We start from the raw sequence: 26775 nt of genomic DNA on the forward strand, positions 1-26775 counted from the left end.
ATAGTATCTTTTCGGTTATACGAAGAAAATAATGACATATCCTATTAGATATGTTAGATATAATGTCATAATTAGGACTTCGCCATACTTTTTGGTCATATAGTTAAGTCATATAAATTACGTCGGTAGAGTCCATTTAAAAAAGTGATGTAATCATGACTTAATCAAGATTGAATTACTACATGACTAGGAATTCGAGACTCGAGTGTTACATAACACACTCCCTTCTACCCTACTGTGTATTGAGACACTACATCACTCAATAGTTTCATATATTCTTCATGTATTTTTGTCTTCGTGTCTGCCTGTGAATCTTTGATATGGTATCAATGCCATGGTGAGGAGGAGCCGAGGGGAGAGAGGGTGAAGGGCCTAAGGACTGCAACAGATCAAAGATGGAACAAGGAAATGCAAATACACAAGTGAAACAGAAAGAAACACAAGCTGACTACACAATAAGACAAGTGTACTGGGGCCATCACAGAATCAATACTTTTATTTCATTTTTTAATGGTGAATAAATTTACAAGGTCAAAAGTTACATAAAAGTTTAAAGAATTATGGAGTTGTGGACAGAGAATCTGAGTTGCAGAAAAGAGCATATGATTGTTTGCAAAGGAGGTTGTGTTAAGTCAAGCATTATTACAGGAGATAATAGCGCTCAAAAACATTGTTACAAGAGATATTAGTGCCTATGCAGTTACAGTAGATATACAAGCCAGAAATCCTAGTGCTCATGACATTGCAAGAGTAAACAAGCTTCTGGCCAAATTTGGTAGAATCAAGGATCATGTATAGTAGCATATTACAAGCTTGCATAAATCCTAATGTTCATGACCTTGCAAGAGCAAACAAGCTTCTGGCCAAATTTGGTAGAATCAAGGATCATGTATAGCAGCATATTACTAGCTTGCACAAAGCCAATATATACCTACAGCAAGGCATAGTTACAAGCCTACCTGGACAATATAACAAGAAAGGTAACATATAACATAGATTCAATGTGTTACAGCTCGCAATCTAGGCATGAAAACAGGAGTCTGCATTCTAAATCCATCAAAGGAGTCTAAATTCTCAATTCGCCACAGAAAGGTACACTTGCGGACTGAATTGGTCATAGAAGGGCATGAAGAAATATGAAGAATCCAGGTTGTTTAGGGCACAATCGAGTCATGGAGCCCTGTGAGAGGATAAATTGAAGGTCACAGGATTACAAAGAGAAGCTCACAGCATAGCAAAGCCTAAGCAGACACATAACAGTGGTTGAATTTGAGGTTTGACATAGGGCCAAATTTGACAAAGGGTCAATGTATGGCCATGTGAAACAAAGAATAGAAGAACCTATGCATGCATGCTTACTAGGTGTTGGGTATGGAATCCCCCCAAGGCATGTTTTGGGGCTCAAAGCCCAAGTTTTGACCAAGTCTTTTGTAAAAGCTCCACGAATTATGGGTGCAGAGCACGAAGTTATAATAGAGTCACAGGGTTGTCCGCCCTCGGTTTTGTAATGTAATTTCGGCTTGATAGACCTACCCATGGTCTGCGGACCATGGAATTGTATAAATAGAGTGAGGCTCTAAGTGTAGAGATGGCATAACTAATAGAATGGAAGCATGAGAAGTCTAAGAGACTGAGTTGGGGTGTAAAGTGTGCCTTTGGGTCATGAAGTAGGAGAAGGCTCTGCAGCTGAGTGCGCAAAGGCCTAGTAGTCCGCAGCTGAGTGCGCAAAGGCCTAGTAGTCCGCAGCTAAGTGCGCGGACCCTTGCAGCTGAGTGTGCAGGGCAGGTCGAGTCTGTAATCAGTGGAAGAATTAATTAAGGGAAGTGTTGACCACTACATGTCAATTACCCATAGCAGTACACCCCCTTTCTCGTAAAAGGGATAGCGCTAGATCAATATGTCCATGCCATTCGACTGTCATCATCAGCCCGATCATATTGTGTTGTAAACCCAGTCTGCATGTGTAAATTTGTAAATAATCTTAGCAGATCTGTGTCATGTATGTATTTGCCTAGGTAAACCTAATTTTCTAGTGATGATCTACGTTCCGGAAGGTTTTTTGTCTCACCGACCCATGGTCGGCAGAGTTTTCCTTCAGCGTAACCCCAAAGCCGGAATGGATTTTTTCATTAGAATCTTAGGGGAATCCTAGTGTGCTTCGAGTCTATGTAAAAGTAATTTGGAAATAATCCTAACTATTTGGTTAGGTTATTACAAATTTCTTGATCTGCTAGATTATATTTGTGTCGTAGAACTGGGTGGTCTATGAAGGTCTATGTCAAATGGGTTTTCCCCCTTGAGATGTAAAATTGTAAAAGTCATGATGTAAAGTGTCCCCTCATAGGTCCTAGGTCCTAGGTGATTTTTCCAAAGGCTAAGTTCGAGGGTCCAATAAAAAATAATAAAATTAAGAATAATAATTAAAAAATAAAATAAATTAAAATTCAAAAAAATAAATTAAAAAATAAAATAAAATAATAATAAGTCAAAATTTTGAGGAAATAAATGCAAAATTTTAATTTTTAATATATTAAAATGCATTTAAAATTTCGACGGATGAGATTAAAAGAGATTTTGATCCTCATCGACGGTCGAGAGCACTTTGACATGGATCACTCAAACTAGCCGTTGGGAAATTTTCCTTTAAATAGGGTGTCAGGGGTCATTTGAGATCATTCGATCTGTGAGTCTTGTGCTAAAGAAAGCTCTCTTGTAGTCATTTTTCATATGCAATAAAGAAAGACTTTGGGGTTGAAATCTTGTTGGTGTTACTCTTTTGAAAATGCTGTAAGATGTTTCATTTTTCTGCATAAATTTAATTTTAGCCATTGATAATAGCTTGATGAAGAGTGATTTTAAACACAGGTATCTTGTTTAGACACTAGGGTTTGAATGGTAGTGGAATTTCTGAATGTGATGGCAGGTATCTCCATTAGATTTGGATTTTAGTATTGTTTTCTCCCTCTTTGTTGATGGTTGAAGTAAGTTGTGCAGGAAAATCTAGATTTTGAAGATCAACGGGTGTTTGGGGAAGTTCTCGGCTGAACCAGCCAACTCCCAAGAAGCACTTTTTTGAAGAGCCCAGCCAGTTTTGATCCCGGGTTTATCATTTAAATTTCTCTTTTGAATGCATGAGGGGTTTTCTGAAGCATCTCATAGTAAATTTAAAATTTTGAAAATATTTCTGTGGATTATTGATAAATCTGGCTGCTTAGAGTCGTTAGTTTGTGAATACTGTAATTATTTAGTTAAATTTTTGGTTATTTCCTTGCATATTTTGCCTCTGGGTTTTCTGTTTCTTTTTGCAAGTTGCAAGAAGAGTTTCTTGTTGGAAGCCAGATCTAGGCCCTGGGGGGTAAGATCTGGCCTCACAACCAGTTTTTACAGGGTCACTGTTTTGCTGTTCGAGGGTTTCAAATTCAGTCACTTTCAGATCTGGAAATTTATTGCAGGGTTTTCATCAGAAGCAAAGGGAGTTAAATTTTTTAAGGTTTCAGAAGAAGCTCAAGGCTGTCCAAGCCATACAAATCCATACAAATCCACACAAATCTACCTGCGTCCTGCTCCATACGCAGCTATCTCTGTTTGCCATCGAATTACCCAAACAATGGGCAGTGTTCCCTCTCCAACGTTACTTATTCTTTGCTCCCTAACCTGCAAAAATCCCTGTGTAAACCCTTTTCCCTCCTCCTTCCTAAACTGTGCTGTCGAACCCATCATCGCTGCCCATCTGCTAAAACTTTCTTCCGTCCAAACTATCATCAGCCTAATCATTTTCTCCACGCTATCCCTGTCCTCACCCATCTCTGCGTTCCAGCTCCCTCACGCAGCTCCAACGCTGCCGATTCCTCTGCGTGCCATTCCCATCAATCACCTGCAAAAAAGAATTTACAATTTTAAACCTACGTGACCACTATTTTTCCTTCCTCTCTAACGCTGCTCCTTTCCAACTATACTCTCTTTTCCTGTCCACAGCCAGTCTTCATCATCTGCAATACCTCGTCCAACCTGCGTATTCCACCACGCCCTCCTCTCTGTCTGGCCATCGAGCTGCTCATTTTCCTCACGCAGCTCCTCACTCCCTCTTCCAAACCCGCGATTTTTCTTCCCATGTCTTTATCTTCAGCTCTATCCACGCACTTCCCTTCTGCTATCTTGTCCTTCCCTTCCCTCCGCTGCCAGCCCACTCCCTGCATCCGCAAACCCTCTCTGCGTGCTAGCCCTAATCGCTGCCATTACCTCAGTCTCTTCATGCTGCCGTTCACGCAACCCGTCCAGCTCCATCGTGCAGCGCTTTTCTGCATATCCAACCTGCAAAACAAACACAATAAAAACTCATTACGATTTGGGTTAGAAGTTTCAATCTTAGGTTTACGTATAGCTTAGATTTATGTTGGTTCTGTTGTTTAGATTAGATATATAAGTTTAGTTTTGATTTTATTTTTTATGTAGTTTAGATTCTAAAATTTTATTAGCTTTGTTTATTTCAAGTTTCATTTTCATTATATTTAGATTTAAAACTTTTGTTTATTTTAGTTTTGATTTTTGTGATTTAGAGTTAGATTTTAATTTCATTTAATCAGGATTGAAACTTTATATTTTTGTTATATATACAGAGATTAGGTATTAGTCTTCTTCTTTATTTCCTTTTAGCCTTTAGTTTTGTTTTGTTTTATTTTTGGTCTTAAAATAAATCAAAAATCATAAAAATATATTTTAAAAAAAAAAAAAAATTGAAAATTCCTTTTAAAGTCCTTTTCTGTTGTGGTAGAGTTAAATGTGCTTAAATGTTTATATCTAGAGATTAACTATTTGAATCTGGTTAGCATTTAAATTTCGTGGTTGCTTAAAGTATTTGATCTTTAGAAATTTAATTGCTCGAGCATTGAAAAAGCGTTGTGCGTTTGTTGAATATCTTGCATTTGCTTGGGTTATTTGATGATAAATGATTGTTAATCGTGGAATTATAAAGTTCATATTTCTGCAGCATTTGATAAACAATTATTTAATCATTAACTCCATAAGGCACTGGTACATTAATTTCTAAAATCAATCAGGTGCTAATCTTCCTTGCTGTGTCTCCCAAGCCAGTTGTCTCCAGTTGGTATTCCTTTATCCTATAGGGTCTACCCCCCTTAGCCTAGGGAGATGGCTTAAATGGAGAGATCGGGGATCAGGGTGACAGCCCCCGGTCTGAGCGTTGTCGCGCTGCCCAGACAATCTATGCGACAACAAGAAGTTTACCATATTACTGTGTATATTTCCCTGTTTTAATGTATGATTGGGTTTAAATTACAAGTGTACTGTTTATTTGTTGCACGAACTCTTATGAATGTGTTGTATAAATAAATATAACATAAGACATCCATTTACGCGAAGACAATTGACTAAGCATAAGAAGATAAGTAAGATTTCAGGCGCGACTTAAGAGAATAGCGCACCACGCTGCTCCAACAGCGCAGAAGACCCACAGCCCCTGGTTAGGGCTGCGCAAAGGCAAGTATATCAGGGCGTGAAGGCTTGGGAAATGCGCGAAGCGACCAGCGCACAGGGACAAACAGTTGGACCAGTCGAACCTCTCAGACATCTCAAGGGTGCAAAAACCTAGTTCCAGCACCCCCCCATACTACTTCGGGTGAGGCCTCAATCCGCAGATTGTTGCCGAAAGGGCCAATAGTACAGGGATTTGTTTGGCTAATTAACTCCGAACCTGGGTCAGGTCCCAACAAGCCAACAAATTGTTCCATTGTCGGGACTGGGATCTGCATAGAGATGTCTGATGTCGTATCACTGGAATCCGACAAAGAAAGGAATTGAAGATTAGTTGGATAGGAAGATTCACGAGTTCGCGGCACAGGAAAACAGGAATCCGCGACTATCAAAGGAAGAGTGGTTAGACTGCTACTTATATACAGAGAACGAAATTTTCTTCACATTTTTCCCTACTGAGCTATACGAGTGGATCGCGAAGCTAGCAGACAGCCAAGGAAGGTGTAAACTCGACAGACCTATTGTGTGGACTCCAAAATTGGTGTGCAGATTGGAAGCATCGGAGGATAAGATCGCACGCGTTGTTGATCACTGGCTCGATCAAATCATAGGAGGATTCATCACCAAGTTCGCAGTAGATACTTCAGTCAACTATAGCGAGGCAGAACGACGCTTCCTCAAAGGGCCGCAAGGTAAGTACATTAAATCTTTGAACACTTGGATTAAAATGCTACTATGTGAAAAATGGGTTATGCAAATAAATTGATGTTTGGGGCTACGCGAAGTGGGAGAATCTACAGAAACGAAGGTAGTACAGAACTAGAAACTAGCCCCTTGATTTCACCTCCGCGAGGAGGCGAAGAAGAGCTTGCGCAGGTCTCACCAAGAAGTGCGATCAATCTGATAAGGCAGAGAATTCCGCGCATACCACCCCCACCCACACCATCGCCAGTTTCACCGTCTTCACCCCCATTTTCGCCCATACCACCTCCACCACCGCCGCGAAGCATTATGGCGAGCGCAATAAAGTTGCCAATGTTCAAGGGAATAGAGAATGAAGATCCGGACCAATTTTGGTTCGTGATAAAAGCTGTATGGGAAGCACAGGGAGTCACGGATGACAATATAAAGAAGGCAACGTTGGTCAGCGCTCTGCAGGATCGCGCGCTGACTTGGTACATTAAGCATTCCAATGATAATCCGAATGTGGGGATCGCAAATATCCAAGTTGCGCTGAACAAAGAGTTTAGCAAGCCAAAGTCAGAGGCGCAGTCGATCATTGGGTTTAAGGAAATCACAATGCTTGCCAGGCGAGACCCCTTAGGAGCTGGATCAGAGACTAAAGTGTACAATTCATGAAGGTAACATGACATTGACAGATGGACAACACCGCGAATGGTTTGTAGCATCGTTAACACCGCATCTAAGGAACACGCTGTCACAACAGAGGCTAACAACTCAGGCCGAGGCTTTGGAGGTCGCGATGAGATTGCACGAAACTCCGATACAAGATCCCAACCTAGGAGTTCAGCAGATTCACGCGCAGTTGAAAAACTTGTGCCTTGAGATGCAGAGTTTGAAACAAGACAGGACAACCCGCCCAAAAGTGTGCGATGAGGTATGGTGTGTAAAGTGCAAGGGCCAGGGACATGACAAGGACCACTGCCCAGTGTTCGCGAATTACCTCGCAGGAGGAGGGCCAATGCCATTGAGACCGGAGGCACAAGCAGGACCAAGCGCAGCGCCTGCACTATGGTGCGCGATTTGTCAGATAGGAGGAAAGCATGCTATGGATAACTGCCATTTATTGCAGAAGTATACGCAGACTTCACAGCAGTTGTTCTGTAATTTTTGTAGATCAGTAGGCCATGATGAGCGTGCCTGTAGAAGTTATGAGCTGATGATGGATCGGACTCCTACCTACAAAGTTCAGGCCGAAACGCAGCCCCTTGACCAGAATGCAGCGATGGCGCGAACCGGATTTCAGAGACGTGGACAAGGCCGAGGTGGAGGACGACCTGGAAGAAGTCGCGGACAGTTGATATGTTACAATTGCAGAGGGCCAGGACATTATGCCCGCAATTGTACAAATCCAAGGCGGCCCTAATGTTTGTATTATACATTGTTTGATCACGAGACAGAGGATTGTCCCACGCTGATAGCAAGGTTGCGCAATAAAGGAGCACTCCAACCTCCCCCAACTCAGAACCTGCAAATGATGAGGTCAAAGTCGCGCGAGGACGACCCTAATGTGAATATTGTGCTCCGAAGTGGAATTACGACAGTGGATGACAAAGGCAAGCAGCCTGAAGAAAGTACTTGGGTTCGCAAGGCCCCAACGAAGGAACCAGAGTTTGATTTGGAGCGCGCTAAGGAAACCTTCATGGAAGCCAAGAAGAGCTTCGCTGATGCCTCCACTTCAGGAAGTAAAGACAGACTGGAGCCAGAAATGGACCCATCAATGCTCACCACGTTCCTGGAAACATGCATGAAGTTGTTGTGCGACAGCAAGGTTGTAAAGGGGCTACAAGAACTCATAAATAGATGCGCTGGGACAGCGCAAGGAGAATCGCGCGTAGTCCGGAAGCTCGAAAAGCACACAACGCGAACGGGAAGGGAGATGAGATTGACCGCGCATATTGGAGAATATGAGATGGACCAAGTGATTCTGGATCTAGGATTAGACACGAACGTCCTGCCGAAGCAGACATGGGAGCGCATGGGAAGGCCTACACTACAATGGTCTCCTATCCAACTGCGAATGGCGAACCATCAAAAGATCCTACCTATTGGGAGATTGTAGGGAATCACAGTAGATATCGAAGGAGCAAGTGCGCTAGTAAATTTCGAAGTGATAGAGATTGTGGATGACAACAATCCCTACCTCGCGCTAATAGGAATAGATTGGGCCACTGACATGAATGGGGTGATAAATCTAAAGAAGCGCAAGATGACTTTTGAGAAAAAGTCTCTGCGCGTGGTTGTATTGTTGGACCCTGCAGTAGGATCGTGCTGCACGAAGCCGGTGCACGACAACAACAACGACGATGACTTGGACTGCATCTACAAGATAACCGCGCGAGAGCAAGACTAGGTGAATCCAACCGCGGATGGACAAATCTCATGGGAGCGCTAAAGCTCTTGCACATCGAATTCGGACGAGGAAATAAAACGATGGCAAAACTGGTTACACAAGGTAACCATGCTGAACTGTAACATGATGACGAAGTCACTGCGCTGCATATCAACAGAGGTAAAGGAGTTGCCTATGTATGATGGGTTAAGTGAGGTAGATGACTTCCTGAGCAAATTTGAAAGAGAGGTGCCGGAACAGCAACGTTTTGAAGCTTTGAAATGGGTACTGCGCGCTACGCCCACGAAGTGGTGGGGTACGCACGAAAGAAGTTTTGAGGACTGGCGCGAATGCAGAAGGATGATGCGCATGCGATTTGGGAAGCCTCAGATGCGATTAATAGACAAGATTGCCAGACGAAACGGTCTGCGCGCCCACCTGTTCAGATGGATACAGGCATATGGTATGAAACCTGCGCGGATGCACACAGCCTTCGCGTTAGGAGACACGGTCAGTAAGCAGGTGCGGGCAAGGCAATGGCGCGAATGACCCCTCCGGTTGGAACCACAAAGTATGGAAAGACCAAGTGCGCAGAAGGTTATCCACGCAGAAGCCTTTAACAAAGTATGTGAAGCACTGAACAAGGTCCACAATGCGAAGCGGACTGACTAGGACCTGCGCGTACCAGTGGTTCTATGGGCTTATAGGACCGCGTGCAAGAACCTGACAGCGCAAGCATCGCCAAGGCTGGAGTATGAAGCGAACACTGGAAGCCCTATAGTACATGAAATGCCGAGTCCGCACATCACAGCACCGGTAGATACGACGGTTCGCGAAACCTTGAAAGAAGAAATCCAACAGGGAAATTTTAGGCTCCAAGAACTTGAGAAAGAAAGGGTGCGATTAAGGAGAAAAAGCGCTATGGTAGAAGTGGATGTCAAGAAGCTGGAGGACGAGATAAAGGAAGATTTTCTCGATAAGAAGACCAGGGTGATAAGACAGGGTGCGCACGATCACGCTGACAAGTTTGAGGACTATCACCGCGAATTGATCAGTCTAATGCCTTGGCTTGGACCACATATTACTAAGAGAATCAACCAGGGTGGCGTGCTGCAAATGATAAAGTGTGCGATGCCAACAGAAACAATAAAATGTGGGTAGTTTCCAGGAAAAGTGATGGATGACCAGATGACACCCTATACAGGTGGGGCAGCCACCTGACTAGCCGAGGGAAATACAGTCTTAGCGCTCCAAGCAGTTGAAAGGAGGCGTGGAACTGTAAACTACTCTGCCCGGAAGATGCGCAATGTTGGAGTTGCGCGCAGAAGCAAGGAGTCACGAGGTCCGCAACTGCGCAAGGGGGCCTGCGTTGCCGCGCGGGTTGGCCAGAAAGTGACTGTTGAAGTCTCTATTCACGATGGGATGCTCAACTTGAGGCCAAATGGAGCGGGCGGCAGGCATTTAAGACGCGATTTATGAGCAAGATTTGGGAAAATCTACTGCCAAGGGAGCATTAATGAACCGGATTTGGGGGAACGGTCGAATTCAAATTCAAAAGGCGCTATAAATTACAAAGGGTTGCCCAACAAACAACACTTGGTCATTTACGAATTGAGCAGTTGTATACCCCGCGTAGCTTGAGTAGAGCCCTGTTTGACCTATGCAGAGCATTCATTGAGCCCCTGAATACGCGAACGATAGATTTCTGGTCGGACACGATGGTAGCATCTGAGGAAGTTATGGATATCACAAAGATGACCGCCGAAGAGGCCGCGCAGGCCCTGACTGTGGGGGATGCCCCTAAAGGCGCCGGGATTGTGGCAGAAATCCCGAAATCACCACACACGCCAAGACCAAAGAAGGACAAACAGGCAATGGTTCCCGTATGTGTGTCCCCGCGAAACCCGTTGCGCACTAGGTTGACGATGGAAGAAAAGGGGAAAGTCGTTAACATAGAAATCGATGAGGAGGAAGCCCTAGAGGACCTAATCATCGAAGAAGACGAAGGGATGGAGGAGGAAATTGAGCCTACGCACCCTCCAACAAAGCTGCCAGCCTATATCCCCCCACAGAAGGCAGTGTTCCACGGGGACGTGTCCCCCAAGGTCGGGTGCGTGCACCCCTCGCACCCCACGCACCTGGGACAGGGGGACGTCTGGGGAAACGTTTCCCCATGTCCCCCTTTTGGGGAGACGTGAGGAGATGCAAGGGGGGACGTTTCCCCAATGTGGGGGACGCGACTCCCCAAAAGGGCGACGCCTGGGCGCCCCCCCTCAAAACGGGCTATGCGTACCCCTTTAAATTTGCTTGTAAACAATGATTTATGACAGGGGAAACCTAGTATTTGATCATAGCGCCCTACTAATGCTATGCAATTCATGGTAATGTTAAATTCTTAAAGTAAAAGTGACATTCTCCTTTATCTTTCATTTTCATCCTTTTACTTAAATTTTTAACATTACCATGAAATGACTCAGGATGTTTGAGAGTGGTTCCGACCTCATTGGATTTCATATGGAGAAAGTAGAATTTTAGATCTCACTCAAAATCTAGCAGACTTAACAGTTTTTCAGGAATTCAAGATTCGATGGATTGCAATGTTTCCATTGCATTTTGTCATGTACAAAGGTATGGAATTAGTATTTAATCAAGAGCACCAAACCCTTTGTGTACTTCAGAGTGACTTTTAGACTCATCACTCCATTGTTTTTTAGTTTAAACTTTAGTTACATCAATTTCCTATTCCAGTCTTTAGATTTCAGTATCTATTATAGTCTATTTTGCTTAGTACTAATTAGATTCTAGAATGATGAATTTTAATTTTAAATCAATTTAGAATCTAGAATGATGAATGATGAATTTAATTTTTAAATCAATGTAGATTCTAGAATGGTGAATAATGAATGATGAATATGTATCAGAGTATTTCATTATTGAATCTTGTCGTCTATGGATGAATCATGTATGTATTAGTAAGGATGGTGAGTATGGATCAATATATTTCATAACTTAATTCAATTATGTATGTATCATTGTATTTATGCTTTCATTATTGAATATGAATTTGAAATATATATTAAAAAAAATTATATACCCCGACGTCCCCCCCGTCCCCCCTAAATTTCCCTAAAATTTGAGGGTACTCCCACACGTCCCCCTTGTGCGTCTCCCCGCACCCGCATCTCCCCGTCCTAGAGACTTGGTGAAACATTGGCGGAAGGGGAAGGCTAAAGTGCCCAAGGATCTTGACAAGAGCAAGAGCTCTCTCCAGACCCCGCTCCTCCCAGATAACATCATTTTTTAGGGCATGCACCTGGGACAGGTGCCTAGTTTAAAATTTGAAGATTGGGACCTCGTTGACCACGAGAAGTTCCCTCACCTAGAGACCGCGCAGCTTATGAAGCCTAAGCAGAACACCGCGGTGGGGGTTACCGAATTAGAGCCATGAAAGTGGTTGCGCAGAGTGGAAAAGGCAGGGCTACTAAACCTGCTTTGGGTGCCACATTTCCACCGCACCCCAATAACAACTTTCGTCATCAAGCAGCTGCTCTGCCTGGTGCATGGTGGGTGTTTGTGGCTGGAGGAGCCCATCCCCATCACGGAGCATTTGATTCACCGCATCACCCGGCTGCCATGCAAAGGAGAGAACCCTGTGATATATCGGAGGGGAAAAGCAGTGACTTGGCCATCGCGGAAGCCATGAAGAAAAAGTATAAACTCGAAAAGAAAAAGAGGGGCTACGCCATATCCAGCATCAACGACAAAGTAGTAAGAGTGGCGACCCAAATTCTGGCAAGTAAGGTTATGCGCAAGTGCCGCGCGGACGAGGTACCCGCGCCAGTGGTAGCACTTGCTGAGCAGTGTGCAGAGGGGGTCCAGTTTAACTGGTCCGAGTTCCTCTACAAGGAATTCTTGGAGAATTGCTGCGAAGCTCAGGAACAAGGCAAAACATTCCACTATGCATGGCTTCTGCTGTCCATAGTGCTCGTGGCAGGGGAATTACCAGAAGACAGTCAATTCCCCACAATTGATAGGGATCTGCCAGAGGCCGCAAAGTATGCTTCGCTCTGGGCCACAAAGGATGCAAACAGGATCCGCGACAGTAAGATATTATGGGTGTTCATGGAGATGAACCTTAGAATGGGGATCAACCGCAAGCCGCGGTTATCACCCACTGTCTACAATAGCCTGCAAAGTTTTGCAGAGTTTAAGGCGAACCTCCACAGCATATACATCAGAGCGCGCAAGGACCCAACTAAGCAATGGTGAGAGCTACCCTTTGTAGCCACAAACGATGTAATCTTTAATGTACTGGAGACATGGCTGCCGAAGTGGCACGCTCTAGACATTGCGGCAATGGAGAAGTCTGCGGCACAAAGGAAGAAAGAGGAGGCCAAACTGCGCATGGCGCAGTTGGCCGAAAAGAGAAGGAAGGAGGCAGCGACAGCAGAAGCGCAGGAGGCGTGGGACGCTGCACAAACAGCATCTGAACAGAGAAAGGAAGCAGCAGCGTAGGAGGCAGTCGTGAAGGCGCGCGAGGGCCAAAAGTCGCCTTCACATGGGCAGGAAGCAGAAGAAGAGGAGGGAGGCGCAAGCCCACAAACCGCGTCAACACAATTGAAACGCCAGCACCCGACCGAGCGGACAGGGCCGCGCAAGAAGGTCAAGGCATCGAAGTTGTCTATTGACCCGATCACCCTTACCGAGGGTGATCTGCACGACATCGACAAGACAGTGTGCGATGTCACCTCCGAGGCCCTCCAAAATTTTATGCAGGAGAGCCAGAATGTGTTGGGGGCCCTCAGAGCGCAACTGCAGGAGTTGCAGATGCGCACTCCTCAGGCTGGTACCCTTTCGACAGCAGAGCAGATGTTGCGCACTTGGGTGAAAAATACCACAGTGTTGCCGGAAGGGGCACTGGTGACAACAAATGAGGTCGATAGGCCTATGATTAGCGCGATGAAGGGTATCGGAATCAACATGGTTGCACTCCCGCGAGAAACATTATACATTCTGCAGGATGGGATTACTGCAGAACTGCGGGCTAGGGAGAGTCGCGCGCTGCAAGTCCTAAGAGAGTAAAAATTAACATGGAACAGTTGAGCTTGCAGCGCAACGAAGTGGTGTTGCAGAATCGACAGCTGGTATAGGTACTGGACGAAGCTTGTCAAAGCGTCCCTGAGCTGGCCATCCTAGCAGACACACCAGCAGAGGCGCGCATCCACAAGCTAGCAGCAGGGGTGCGCGAGGCACGAGAGGAAATGACAAAGGTTCAGCTGGAGCTGAACCTTCAGATTGCAGAGTTGCGGTTGAAGGCGCAGCCGTCCACCCCTCCGAAAGTAAGAGAACAGCGCGCTAGCGCTATTACAGCGAGACTAGACGAAACCGACACTGCAGTGTGAGACTACACCAGAATGTTGGAAGAGTCCTTTGAGGTCCTCACGAATCTGCAGGAGGACCCCAACATCCAGCGCTTAGAGACAGAGGCGCGAGAACTCCAGCAACAGTATGACAGCGTGAAAGGAACTGCGCAGACAGTGGCCCTCACTCAAAGGCTCGCGCGGATGCAACAAGCCAAAGCGCTGAAAGAACAGGTGGACGCGGCACGGCACAAGGAAGCAGTCCTGAAGGCGCGCATTCAGCCTTGGATCGACGAGGCCTTCACCATCACAGCAGCAATTGAAGGCAAGCTCGCACAGATGTAGGGAACACAGGCACAGATGCAAGGGAGCAATTCCGACACCGCGGTCTCGGAACGTGTATAGGAGATCCAGCAGGCAGCCGCTCAGTGCGCTGCTGACCTTGAAACAGTTCAGACAGAGTTGGAGAGACTCCGCGCGAAGATCTCCGCGCCGACAGAGTGACTCGAGGACGAGTCACGATGTTTGTGTTGGGGGCTTGTTGGGCATGGAATCCCCCTAAGGCATGTTTTGGGGCTTAAAGCCCAAGTTTTGACCAAGTCTTTTGTAAAAGCTCCGCGAATTGATAAAGTCACAAGGTTGTCCGCAAATTGATAAAGTCACAAGGTTGTCCGCCCACGGTTTTGCAATGTAATGTCGACTTGATAGACCTACCCATGGTCCGTGGACCTTGTACAATAGGCTCTAAGTGTAGAGATGGCATACCTAATAGAATGGAAGCATGAGAAGTCTAAGAGACTGAGTCGGGGTGCAAAGTGTCTTTGGGTTGTAGAGTAGGAGAAGGCTCTGCAGCTAAGTGCGCAGAGGCCTAGTAGTCCACAGCTGCGTGCACGGACCCCTACAGCTGAGTGCGCAGTGCAGGTCGAGTCTGTAATCAGTGGAAGAATTAATAAAGAGAATTTTACCATATTACTGTGTATCTTTCCTTGTTTTAATGTATGATTGGGTTTAAATTGCAAGTGTACTATTTATTTGTTGCGCGAACTCTTATGAATGTGTTGTATAAATAAATATAACGTAAGACATCCATTTACGCGAAGACAATTGACTAAGCATAAGAAGATAAGTAAGATTTCAGGCGCGACTTAGGGGAATAGCGCAGAGCGCTACTCCAGCAGTGCAGAAGACCCACAGCCCCTGGTTAGGGCTGAGCGAAGGCAAGTATATCAAGGCGTGAAGGCCTGGGAAGTGCGCGAAGCGACCTGTGCGCAGGGACAAACAGTTGGACCAATCGAACCGCTCAGACATCTCAAGGGTGCGGAAACCTGGTTCTAGCACCCCCCATACTACTTCGGGTGAAACCTCATTCCGCACTCCGCGGATTGTTGCCGAAAGGGCCAGTAGTTCAGGGATTTGTTTGGCTAATTAACTCCAAACCTGGATCAGGCCCCAACAAGCCAACACTTGGTGCAAAGGAAAAAGGGTCAACTAGGGTTGACGTAACCACCAGCCAAAGTAAACACAACCGCAAGGGTGACGTGCAACTCTGATTCTGAATTTAATAATTTTAATTTTGAAGAAGATGAATTTTTTAAGAACGTTTTAAATATCTTGTTCTGAAAACATAATCATGTTAAAGATTTTGTTTATGAATAGTAAGTTTGCATTCTGAGTTCAGGAATATAAAAATTGAAGAATTTCAAGTATATTTTTATCTCCAAAGAAGTGTACTGCAGTTTTTTATACGAATTTACTCTCATTGCAGCAGTAGGATTGTAAGTGACCTTGTAGGTGTAACAGTACAACAGTAGGGTTGTCAAATGTTTAGTTATAACAGCGAGAGAGGTAACTTCTATTCAAATTTGTTTACAAATCAAAAAATGGTCAGTCTGTCCCATATCGTGTTGGATGGACATCAGAAATTTAATGGAAAAACTTTAATACTTGGAAACAAAGAATGATGGTGATCTTTGAGTACAGATGTTTGGACTGAATACTATTGAGAAAGGAGTTGCAACCCGAATCAAATGACGGGCTCAAGCCGAGTACAATGACAAGAACAGGGAAGCTATGATCCTGATCAAGCTCCCTGTGACTGATGAGATGCTGCCTTAAGTTAAAGGCAAAGACGATGCTTCTAGAATGTGGAGAAGTTTGAGGAATGTGCGTGAAAAACATCAAACAAAGGTAGGGCACCTTCCTTAAAGAATACAATTTTTTCAATAAAATAGGAGGATCATGGTTCTCTTCAAGACCATTTATTAAAAATCAAGGATATCAGAGATCAATTGAAATCAATAGATAGAAAGATGGATGAAAAGGATCTAGTGATTATCACTTTGAAAAGTCTACACTGTATAGTCATCCTACAGAAAATTTGTTATAACCTTGAACATTACTTCTAAAGATATAGATCTAACCTTTGAGCAGTTGAGCAACAAACTTTCGCAGAGGGATAGGTGGAAAAATTAATTTGATAGCAAATGAGAAAATAGATAATTGAAAGTGGCCCTAGCAACAAAGTTCAAGGAGAAGGCAAGCCTTACAAGCATATAGGCATAAAGACGGTAGCTAGTATCAGATACTCCATAAACTTGGAAAAGGTATAAGTGCTATAACTGTGGTAGGATAGGGCATAACATGATTCGTCACAGTCAGCAATGGGCACTGTTACCTGCTAAGTTGTACCTAGCAGAAATGAAGACCCCATGGCCCAATGCACAAGGAACCTATCAGATTTTTTTTTTGAAGATCAGAAGTCCAACAGGGCAAATCTTGCCCCTTCTCTCTCTTCTTATATCTTATTCTATGCAAAATCCGTACCCCCATGGGGGAATTGTAATAAATGACATTAGCATGATGAACTTATGTAATAGACTTAGACCCTTGGGACATGGTTACTAAGGAAGTCACTCTAGAGTGTTTTTTTCATTTCACTAATTGTTTTTGCTTTTCAACGACAAATAATTAGTCGAGTTTTTTCACTCATAGCCTCCAAAACTGGAGTGCATCTTAATAACTGGGCCTTGAGTGTATTTTTGAGTCTAGGGTCAATGTATATTACCATGCTAGGCATTTCCCAGAGTCTTACGAAATTACATTAGGTATTTTTAGGATTTTTTAATAATTAAAAAATTCCCACAGAACGGGAATTTTTAATAAATTTCTATGTAATAATTAAAAAGTGGCTCTAGGAAATTTTGTATGGCATGTGAGTACTTAAAATTCATACTCATAGTACCAACATTATCCTGATACCCACTTTGGGGTCCAAAAAATAAATATTTCCCCATGAAAACCCACTTTTACTCATAGAAGTGGAAAAAGGACAAGAAGAATCAAAAATTAATAAACTAGGGACAGATTAAAAACATATTCCCAATCAAAGAAGGTCACTGCCAATGAACTCAAGTGACAAGGCAAAGAAGAAGGAATTCAGTGCTGATTTGGAGGCCAAATAAGGCCCACGAGTTTGAAGGAGTGATGACTGCCATCTAGACCCAGTTGACTGCCAGTTGAAGGAGCACTAGTTGGGCCAGCTAGAGGGCTGAATTCCCACATGTGATGATCACGGATTTGTTGGCTGTTGGAGGCTGATTTGATTTGGATTATGTAGGAGTTAAGTGGGGAGTTAACTCCCCGTTAAACTCCTATCCTACACACCTGTCTACATTGCTGCTATGCACTGCCACCTACAGGCCACACACAGCCCCTCTTAAGGCATCTACATGCAAGAACTTGGGACAGCTGTTACAACACAGGCTTATGGTCGAGTATACATGTTCGTTGGCTGTGAGTTAAGTGGGGAGGACTCCCCCCTTCTTTCACACATGGCAACTGTCACCTACAGAGCTGTCACTCAAGGATCCTCATGCTACCAGCAAGAGGAAACTCGCACAGAAGTCTTGGGACACTTGGAGAATTCATTGGGCATAGCGATTTGCTCCCATGGACACTTGTAAACACTCTTGTTCTTGGGATTGTCTCCCAATTCTTCAATAAATTGTAGCCTTTACTCCTATTGCTCTCTAGTGTTGGAAGCTGGAGCTTGGGGAACCTCTGTCAATATTATTTTGTACTTGTTCATATCATTCAATAGACAAAGACTTTGGAGGTCTAATGGTGCAAGATTTGTGTGGTGTGCATTGAGCTTATTGGAGGTAACTTGTATGTGTTTTTATTGTTGAATTTGCTTTCAATTTTGTAGCTTAGGCACTAGCTAGGGGCATTGCTGTCCAAGGAGAAGGCCGTAAGTGTTTATTGCCTTCTTGGCTTGTTTATATTCTAGGCTTGATTAGGACATGCATATTCTCAGTTGAATAGCATGTCTAATCTTGTCATTATGTAAGCAGTCACCTATGCTACTAATGTGTAATATTCCTAATGGAAATTTACAATGATAAACATAGCAAAAACGCATACATAAAATTACACCACATTAAACACCCAAAAAATGCCAAAATTTGCGTTGAGTTGAACCATTTTATTAAGATAAATGTTGGGTACAAGATAAGATCAGAATGCATGCACTTGGGCTTGCTCAAGGCAAGCTAACAATGACTAGGTGATGAACTCAGTTGTTCGGACACAAGTGTGGCTGTCCCCAACCAAGCTCTACGTTGTCCCTCTGAAATCTGCATTGTTGGCTGCAAGAAATGGCTGCTAAGGCCTCCTCTGGTGTTCAGCAAATTCTGGGAAATTAACCCCAGGCTCTCCATCAATAACCCACAAAACTCCACGAAGGAATTGGCCAAATGTTGACCTCGGAATTTCGGCCTAATTTCCCCTAGCTCCTTTAATTGTTGTCTGAGTTGGGACCCTTGTTTGACCCCTCAAATCTGCCCAGAAAATTCTGCCAAATTAATCTTGGTCTCTCCTCAATAAACCCAAAAAAACCCAGAGAGGGTCTAGACAGAGTCCAATGTGCCCCAGTGACCCCAATTTGTGCGTGGACCTCTAACTGGCTAGCAAAACTAGTTGTAGATGAAATCTACTACAAAATGCTCCAAATTTCTCCTAGAAAATCTCCTTCTTAAATTTTCCCTTATTCCTCTGTAGCCACATCATAAACTCTCCTTGCCCAAGTGATTGCATAGCAATGCCCAGTGAGCCCCTGCGCAAGCCAAGAATTGGAGCAACTCAGCTCTCCCAAACGCCTCACCAACAGACCTACAAATTGACAAGAAACTCCAGTCCTCTTTGTGGAAGGATTCTCTGCTAATTACCTTGCCCAAATTCCCCTTTATGTTGGCCCTCCCAAGAGCCACAATTTCTCTTATGCATCCAAGGGAAACTCGCTCTAATTGAAGGAAATGACTATAAATGTGCCCAATGGAAACTCTGAACTGAGCTCCCCAATTGCCTCACTAGGGAGACACTCGAAGTTCTCCGAAATGAGGGTGGAATTCCCGCTCGGGAATTCCTTGTGCTAAACAGCACGGTTGTCTTGGCTAAGCAGCTCAAGAGAACTAATGTTAAATTGTCAAATTATCAAAAGTACCAAATGGAGACCTCCAAGCTCTATTTATAATTATTGGCCCTATCTTCTTTGATGGCCCCCAACTTCCACTAATTCGCACCCCTTCCCTTCTCTCTCTCTTCTCACTAGTGCGAGTTGCTCCATTGGGTCGAATTTCCTTCTCTTATGGACCCCACATTCCACGAGAGCTATAATTTTCTATTTCTCCTAAGTCCCATACGCCAAAAATGCCTCCAATGCCCAAATTACAAAATTGTGCTATGCTTAGCACCTCCCCAATAAACTCCATTAATCCCCTCAAATAAAAAATCAAAATTGGGGATATTATAGTCCTCCCCACCAAAAATTGCTTGTCCTCAAGCAATTCCTGAACAAGCGCCCTCTCTAACTGTGGATCCTCACTGTCACTGCAAACTATACCAGGGTCCCAAATGTGTCACTGGATCGTCCCTGATCTCTGCACTGCCCCATAGTGAAGGAGTTCCTCGATACCAAGATCCCAAGCCAACTTGATCAACATGAAGCTCCCCTTGGTCCACTCACTATCCTGCTCGTTATAAGTACCAAAAGTCCCTTGCATACCATCAATGAGTAGGGATCATGACAATGTGGCACTATACCCAACTCCTCATGAAGATGTACTACCACATAGGCCATCCCATACACTCCAAGCGTAAACTCTCAAAGATACCACCCAATCCCTGTAGAGATAGCGTCTCGCTCACGTGAGCTTCTCCTGATATCGTCCTGCTAACCAACCTGCCATGCTAATGAAGTCCCCCACTCCATCAGTGACTCGTTAAAGCCCAATGGAAGATCTGCATGATCTCCCACTATAGTAGCCAGCTCATCCCTAAAGGTTATTGAGTTGTGAAGAGTTGTAATGCTTGTTGAGAAATCTAGGGCATCATAAGTTAGGAGATTTCTCTTCTTGATAATTGCTTGTGATATACTTTTACTTCTTTGATTATGATCTTCTCTTCGTTATGTTATTATTGTGTTCTTTTCATCAAGATAATTACCAAATAAACAATAGAAGACAAGAGACATAGTATGTAGGCTTGTCAACCAGGGCCAAAACCTCTCACTCTTTGAGAGGAAAACCCAATCAGAAATTCTTCTTATAGATCTTCAATTGACGAATACCAAGACTATGACAAAGACCCTTGACACTAGAGTCCTCCCAAGACCAAGTCACTAGCCTCCTTGATGTTCTTCCTCTTCCCTTTCTTGGCTTCCTTCTAGAGTCTCGAACTGCTCTTCTCGGCTTCCTAGAGAATCTCGGTCCCTTCTCTTCACACTACTCTTCTAAGCCTCCCTAGAGAATCTCAGTCTCTTAGGTTAACCGTATTCTAGAACACTCTTCGCTCCTTGATTAGTCTCTTCAAGTGAGAGAGACATGTAACACTTCTACTCGACTTCCTCTTGCGAGATTCTTCACCCAAACAAGGTCACCTCAATGCAACAGCGAGTTCTTCGACCTTCTCTATATGCCCTCAGATCTGCTACCTTCGCACGTGGGAGAGTATACACGCCCAGCTCAGACTTCCCAAAAGTATCCCTTCCTTCTCTCTTCTTCTTTTATCCTTCGTTTCTCTTTTCTAGTCCTTCGCACTTATGCTTGTAGACTCTTCTTCTCCGAATTGCTTGCCTCCAAATGAGGCTGAGTGCTTCTATATATACAAGTTACCTCATGCCCTTTAAGCCAACATGATTTCTTGAGGGAGAGCCGACATGCTCTTCTAGGTTTCTCCATTCGTTTTAGGCCAACTTGAAGAGGGCTAGTGACAAGGTCTTGGAGGATGACTTTACATAGACAAGTGTGACTCTTTACAATGTGTAACATGAATTCATTACATGACAATGACTCTTTTATTCTTTTATGACTAGATGACAAAATTCCTAAAGGCTCTCAATGGGAGCCTTGACTCAAAAATAAAATCTCTTGCTCATGAAACCCATGATGCAAGCATTACAATAATTTTATTTTTCTTCTTTTCATCTCTTTACATAAAAATACAATTACATGTCATTATGAAGACTGAACCTAGTTACACTTTTCAACACTCCCTCTTAACTAGGGAGGTATTCATAATAGTACTTGGTCATTCTCAATCTAAAGAATTTCTCATAAGAAGAATCGGATTGGTAACCCATTTGTTTAGCATCATATCAACCAGCATTGTCACATAGCAAGGCCTTGACTAATAGCTCTATCTCTCCACAAGATCTGAGCTCAATGCTAGCGAGACCAATGATTTATAGACACTCTCATCATTGTCTCTCTCGGAACATACCCCACCTGGGTTCTCAGGGTGTGTTCCATTAGGACTATTCTTATCTTGGATTCCCAGTCCTCAAAGAATATTGGTCCTCCATGACTACTCTTATCTTGGATGCCCTATCTCATCCTCAAAGAGTATCGGATGCCAAATGATTACCCAATCCTCTCATTTTGTCTTCCCAATTGAAGACTAGAATGATGTGTCTATCTCTCCCTCTCAATTAGGGAGGACATATCTATTCCAATAAAGAAATTTACTCATTCCTATACAAGGAATGTATCTAAGCTCCCTCTTAGCTTAGGAGTTTCCAAGTTTCTTCCAAGCAAGAAACTTTTCAGGCTCCCTCTAAAAATAGGGGCCTATAGCCAATGTTGCGAACATCTCGAAATCACGATATTTTGGCCTAGCCGATGTTTGTCAATTTTTACCGATATTTTGATGGTATATTGATTTTGCAGATGTTTGCCTATTTTTACCGATATTTTCCCGATTTTTACAATTTTTTGGTTTTCCGGACCCTTGTCGATTTTATCCCAATGTCGATGTTCGCAACATTACCTACAACAGCTCCTTAGATGGAGATGATGGGACAACCAACTGCTTGAAGAACTCCTTCCTTATATGTCATGAATTTCTTTATCACGAAGTCTTCATCTTTTGGGACTTCTTCATAGAGCACAAACCATCCATCACTTTCATTCATGTGTTAGTCATGTCATCATTCCTTTTATTAGAAAGTGATCCATCAGTCTTTATTCGACATTGCTTCATGTTATGCTACCTTCATCATGCTTTTCTTTCCGGAAGGTTCTTGCATCCTTCTACATGGTTCTTCATAGAAGACATTCATAGTTCTTCCCTTTGGTAGCCCTGCATAAGCCCATCTAGATACTAGTTCATCAATAATGAATATTTAAATCATAATTACCTTTGTGATGGTCTTTCATCATGACATCTTCCTGTAGGCATCAGCATCCTACATATATGTTGACCCATCTCCTAAAGATATGTATTGTCAAGGGTCTCCATCTTTTTCCAGACTTCCATCAGAGTCTCCATATCTTTCTGGGAGATATCATAGTCAAATCTTCTTGGTCTTTTGGATGTTGACTGCCTTTACCATGATCTCTTCCTTCCTTTCTTCACATATTTCATTTCTAGGAGCTTCAAAGTTCCTCAGTTGTAGTCAACTACCTCATACTCCATATGAGGACATATTATGTTGATTTCATCTAATTAAATATGTGAACCATGCATTCTTGCATCCCTTTGAGGGAGGAGATCCTTTCTTTGATCATGCCTCAGTGATCCCTGTTGTCTGCAACCATATGACATGACTTCCATAATATCAAATGTGAGCATACATACCTCATCTTTCTTTTGAATCATCCAGACTTCCTGCAGCAGTTTCCTTTGAATGAAGAGACTTCATTCCCTTGATCTGCTTCATTGTCATGTTATCATACCATCATTCTATGAATTCCACAAGATTGGAATTCTTGAAGAACCACTTACTTTTCCTCTTGATCGGTGAATCTTACAATGAAGATTCCATCAGAGAATCTTGAGGATCTTGCATATCTTATCCTGCAGATGTTACCTTTTGACAAATGTATGATAACCCTTTTCCTAGATGACTTCTTCCTTCTTCATAAGTATCACTTGAGCTTCTAATGAGGTTTACCAAGAGCTATATCCTACATAGTTGACTTCCATAGGTTTTGTTCCAGACATTCATCATATTACATATGTCACGAGCTCTTACTTCTAATGCTTCTACCATGATGCCATTCTCTAATATGATGCATCCTATCTTATTTTCAAAGCTTCCTATCTATAATACAATAGAAGAGTACCTTTTAGTGAAGGAGATTCTCTTAGTCATAGTAGAGATCTTTCACTTCCTCCTTCTTAGGCTTCTTTGTCTCGGGCTCTTCTACTTCTTTGGTAATATGGGCTTCTTCCTTATTCCTCTTGTTATTTTCCCTTTTAAGCTTAGGACAATCTCTTCGATAGTGCCCATATTCTTGACATCCATAGCATTGTACTTTATCCATGTTCTTCTTCTTCTTTTGAGGACCAAATTTTCCGAACTTTCCTTTTCTTCTTAACATAGCAGCATACACTTGATTCTACTCATTTGTTCCTACATCCGACTTTGCCTTTAGTCTAGTTTCTTTGATCTTACACAATGACCATAGATCTTGAAAAGGAGTGGCTTCTTTCTTCCCATAGATACTTGAAGTGAAGTTGCCCCATTCCTCCGATAGTGCATTCAGTACTACAATGGTCATTTCTTTGTCAGACATTATTTCACCTAGATCTTGAAGTTGATCTCTTATTTCAGAAATCCTCATAAAATATGAGGCTATTCCTTCTTCCCTTGAGATCTTCAATTTGTAGAGTTCTTGCCTTAGAGAGATTACTTCTCCAGCAGTACTTACGGAAAACAACTCTACCAATTTGTCATATATAGCTTTTGCAGTGTCTAATTTTGATACATATGGGATGAGAGAGTCTTTGATGGATTCTATAAGAATCCTCTGGGCTCTCACTTCTCCCTTCATGAATCTAGCATGTGCTTGAGTATCTTCTTTGGGAGGTTGAGTTATTGACCCTTTGATGTGGTCCATGACTTCATTCTCAATGAGATTTAGGTCTGTTCTTTTCTTCCATTCAAGGAAGTTCGCAGCCCCAACTAGTTTGTTGCTTTCATTGCAAAAAGACATTTTGATAGTATCAAAAGAAGTCATAAACTTACTTGAGTATTTGTTGCTTGCTTCCTCCTTAATCTTGATGTTGATAGAAGATTACTCCTTGAAAGATTGAGAGAGGGTTTGCTTCACGATCCTTCTTGAATGTTCTAGCCTTCTTTAGATGACGATCTTGGAAATGCTTCTAAGGTTTTGGTCTTTCTTCATACTTCCTTCTTGAATATGATTTCAAGACTTCTTACTAAAGTAGATTTCTTCGATCTAGGGTTTCGGTATGATGAAGATCTTGATCTCTTGCTTGGTGTCCTTTGACTTGCTTTGCTCCTTCTTTGAAACTTGATTCTTGTGTGTCTTCTTGATTAGATGCCCCTTCTTGACTTTAGCACCTAAGCTCTGATACCATGTTGAGAAATCTAGGGCATCATAAGTTAGGAGATTTCTCTTCTTGATAATTGCTTGTGATATACTTTTACTTCTTGGATTATGATCTTCTCTTCGTTATGTTATTATTGTGTTCTTTTCATCAAGACAATTACCAAATAAACAATAGAAGACAAGAGACACAATATGTAGGCTTGTCAACCAGGACCAAAACCTCTCACTCTTTGAGAGGAAAACCCAATCAAAAATTCTTATTATAGATCTTCAATTGACGAATACCAAGACTATGACAAAGACCCTTGACACTAGAGTCCTCCCAAGACCAAGTCACTAGCCTCCTTGATGTTCTTCCTCTTCCCTTTCTCGGCTTCCTTCTAGAGTCTTGAACTGCTCTTCTCGGCTTCCTAGAGAATCTCGGTCCCTTCTCTTCACATTGCTCTTCTCGGCCTCCCTAAAGAATCTCGGTCTCTTAGGTTAACCCTATTCAAGAAACCCTAGAACACTCTTCGCTCCTTGATTATTCTCTTCAAGAGAGAGACCTATAGCACTTCTACTCGGCTTCCTCTTGCAAGATTCTTTACCCAAACAAGGTCACCTCAATGCAGCAGCAAGTTCTTCGACCTTCTCTATATGCCCTCGGATCTGCTACCTTCGCACGTGGGAGAGTATACACGCCCAGATATGTCTTCCCAAAAGTATCCCTTCCTTCGCTCTCCTTCTTTTATCCTTCGCTTCTCTTTTCTAGTCCTTCTTTGCACTTATGCTTGTAGGCTCTTCTTCACCAAATTGCTTGCCTCCAAATGAGGCCGAGTGCTTCTATATATACAAGTTACCTCATGTCCTTTAGGCCGACATGATTACTTGAGGGAGAGTCGACATGATCTTCTAGGTTTCTCCATTCGTTGTAGGTCGACTTGAAGAGGGCTAGTGACAAGGTCTTGGAGGATGACTTTACATAGACAAGTGTGACTCTTTACAATGTGTAACATAACTTCATAACATGACAGTGACTCTTTTATTATTTTATGACTAGATGACAAAATTCCTAAAGGCTCTCAATGGGAGCCTTGACTCAAAAATAAAATCTCTTGCTCGTGAAACCCATGATGCAAGCATTACAATAATTTTATTTTTCTTCTTTTCATCTCTATACATAAAAATACAATTACATTTCATTATGAAGACCGAACCTAGTTACACTTTTCAATAATGCTAAAGTCCCCCGCTAATCTCAGAGAGGTGCCACCATGCTGACGCTACGCTACTCTGACTATGACATCCTCCCCATCGTGCGCAGATTGTATCGTCCTCTCTTGGGGCCTATTGGCGAAAAATCTGTGAAGGCAAAGCTCATTCTGCCCGGGCATCTCCATGATGCCAATGTCTACCCCTCCACTGCCAATCTCGACCCTGAGCAACAACAGGATAAGTCTGCCTCGCCATGTAGTGGAGGTCTCAGTGATCCCCCATGTGTCAAACCCAAGGTGAACTGGATCACCCTCTACCATGACCCTGCTCATCACAAAGTGGAGTGATCCACCCGCCAACTGGATCCCTGGATCCCCCAACCATACTAGGAGCTCATAACCCCCACTCCTCATGGGATGCGATACGTAGCGTTGCTACTTGTTGGAACCCATCTGGCCCTCATCTCTGACCCCTGTATGTATCCCATGGGTGGACCCCAAGTATCAGGAGTATGTCCCACACATTCCAACCTACCTTGCTCCTGCCAGACCACGTAGTGAAATCCGCTATCGCAACTCCTAATGATACACCTAGATACTACTCGGAGTCTGGGTGCCCTCCTGTAGACGAAGTCTACCATCCACCGTACCTCAAGCTCCTATGACACCTCAAATTGTCTCATTAGAAGTGCACCATACAGTTCCCTCGCAATCGACTCCCCACGTGTGAGCCCAGGAGTGGAACCTATGCTTCCTCGACAATAAACCACACCATCCCTAAGCCTGTATCTATCAGCTCGTACCTC

At 43.3% G+C, this 26775-nt stretch overlaps 1 protein-coding gene across 1 annotated transcript in view; it reads right to left on the minus strand.

The window, feature by feature from the left end:
• LOC149205630 (E3 ubiquitin-protein ligase UPL1-like) overlaps nt 1–26775 on the minus strand; it is an 82631-nt gene that overhangs the window by 26690 nt on the left and 29166 nt on the right. The window lies entirely within an intron of this gene.

The sequence above is a fragment of the Pinus tabuliformis genome, chromosome 1_2, assembly GCF_031772625.1.
Source record: "Pinus tabuliformis cultivar Carrire ecotype Pingquan chromosome 1_2, CPIR1, whole genome shotgun sequence".
NCBI lineage: Eukaryota > Viridiplantae > Streptophyta > Pinopsida > Pinales > Pinaceae > Pinus > Pinus tabuliformis.